Source organism: Benincasa hispida, chromosome 12, assembly GCF_009727055.1.
Source record: "Benincasa hispida cultivar B227 chromosome 12, ASM972705v1, whole genome shotgun sequence".
NCBI lineage: Eukaryota > Viridiplantae > Streptophyta > Magnoliopsida > Cucurbitales > Cucurbitaceae > Benincasa > Benincasa hispida.
Window position 1 is genome coordinate 18,891,054 of NC_052360.1, and position 2,922 is coordinate 18,893,975.

Genomic DNA, 2,922 nt, shown 5'->3' on the forward strand with positions numbered 1-2,922 from the left:
TCGAGGTTCTCTGGAGGCCGTTCGTCAGTTGGGGTGTTCGTGATCGAGGCGATCGCTGAGTTCGAGTGCGCGGTGTTTGTGCAGTGTAGCGATCTTATGGGATGAGCGTTCGAGGTTGCTGTGTTCGAGCGTTCGTGATCAAGGAGCTTGGCGATGAGTCTACAAATGCGTGTAGATTTCTCCTTGATTATTTTTTATATCATCCTGTAATTTCTGTAATGATTGCATAAACATATGTTTTTGTATATGATTGTAATTTGTAAAGTTCATATAAAATTGTAATTTGGAATGATCTTTCCGCTACTCATGGAAATCCTCGTGCACGATTTCCTTCCACATTTAACTTCTTAAGTACCACTGATTCCTTTAATGAACAATAAGTCATAATCCTACTATGACTAAGTTCTCTCGGGCCAGGAGAGGGTGTGGCCACTATGTTCAAGACTTGAAATCAGCCTTTAAAGGAGTAATTTATCTAATTACCCCTGCTTTAGGGAAGGAGTGAATTTCGTCTTGTGTAGTTGAGTTCCCAACTCCCCAATCAGACGAATCCCCAAAATGGTAGGCTTGTTGAGTTGGCAATCTGGCCACTCTCACCCATACAAATCAAAGGACTGCCCTCATAGGCAGGAGTTTCCAACTCACTAAGGATCAAGGTCATGTCAGCTATGGTCATTTTAGTGAAATGTAAATCTCAATTATCAACAGTGTTATATATGAAGGAACTCTTATACAAGAGTATCTCTGAGTCGAAGCGGATCATTCCAAATTCATTGTGATAGAATTAACGCATTCACAATCTAATAGAATAGATATGCATTTCAAAACTAATTATAGGCATGCTTTCAAACTAAACAACAAGACAATAAGAAACGTACCAGTTGAAGAACTCTTCTTCACCAAAATCTTGCTCTCACCAAAGATTGCTCTTCTCGCTCTTGCTAAGCACGTCCAAGCAAATCGTCCACCAAATCACCATCGTCTACCCACAAACAGACTCCACAAGAACAAAACATAGGGATGACACCACCACTTAGAACCCTCGATATTCTCGGTGTGAGAATTCAGGAGATGTGGGCTCTATTGGATTTGGCAGAGGGAAGGAGGAAGGAAGATCGTATACCACGACCAAGCAAGTGGGAGAAGGTTGATGTCTATTGTATAGATGATGTTTGATCGTTTAGAAGAAGGTACACGATCGTTTAGTAAAAAATCCGCGATCGTATAGATGATCGTTTAGTAAACGGTCAGGCGTGCGATCATTTATGAAAGAGCTAAATAATCGTTTAGCAAATCCTATGCGATCGTTTAGAAAAACGTGTGTGTGTCTACGATCGTGTAGAAACGTTGAGCTATCGTGTAGGATCTCAGTTTGCTATGCGATAGGCTATACACACAATACGTGAGCGAATAACTTGATCTCTTGCAAAATGAAAACGATTTTCATTTTATTCTTCAGTTACGAAAACTGCAAGCAACCTCCCACTATCACACGGTTACGGAGAAAACGCTGGCACAATTATCCTATAATTGTCCAATTAAAAAAAAAAGATAATCATATTATAACCTATTGTTTAATATCACATCAAAGGCAATATATGAACCATAGCCTTTCTCCTCCACTAGATATAAATCACATTTATATCATTTTCCTCCAAATAATGTACCTCATACATAATGTTAATCATATCATATATAATTAACCAGTTTAATCATATCATATATAATCAAACTCCCTCTTGTCAATTTGAACACTTTAAACTGACCCAAAAACTGATTCTCAACTTGAATTCATTGAGCTACCAAGGGGACCTTATGGACCTATGGCTTGAAGCTCCAACGGTACGTGAATAGCTGACTAAACTCTTTATCCACGAGATCCACCATCCGTTAACTTCCAGGTATTCCACTAAAGACCGACAACTGAACTCTTCTTACCACAGATATATTTTTGTATCCATCGGATATAACCAATCAACAGTACGATAACCCTTCACAGATGCTCGTAGGTACAGCTGAGCCAATTTACTGTTTTGCTCATGTAGTTACATCTAACTTCTTAAGTACTACTAATCCCTCTAATGAACAATACAACATAGTCCTACTATATGTGGACACCTCTCAGGCCATGAGAAGGTGTGTGGCGCCACATCGTTCAAGCCCTAGAATCAACCCTTAAGGGAGCAATCTTCTACTTACCCCTGCTTCGGGGAAGGAGTGAATTTTATCTTGTGTAGCTGAGTTCCCAACTCCCAAATCAGACGAATCCTCAAAGTGGTAGGTTTGAGTCGGTGATCTGGCCACTCACACCCATGCAAATCAATGGACTGCCATCAAAGGCAGGAGTGGAAGAAATCGGAAGCGAGATTTTCATGAGCAGCGGAAGAAAGATAATTCCAAATTACAATCATGAATGAACAATACATTTATAGTCGACTTCAAACAAACGGTTATATAATTCATACAGAGAAATTATAGCATGAATAACAAATGAACAAGGAAAAGCTCTACGAACATTTGTATCCTGGTCACCATGCTCCATTGCGTGACCGCTCGAACAGTAAACCTTGAACGCTTAATCTACACGACTGCAACAATGCAATGAACACAGCATGAACACTTCGCGCTCGTCCTCAACGATCTCCTCAGTCACAAACTCCTCCGCAACACGAACGACCTCCACAGCACCACGAACGACCTCCAGAAAACTCCACGATGTCTAGTTGAGTCTGAAACCACCAACAAGGCGACCTTGGTGTTCTTAGTGTGAGAATCCAGAGGGTGAGCTCTATTCGGACTTGGTATGAGGCAGACAAAGGAAGAAACATTGATCGTGTACACGATTGGGCAAGTGAGAGATGGTGAAGACCTATCGTATAGGTTGATGCCGAATCATTTAGATAAAGTTAAGCGATCGTCTAG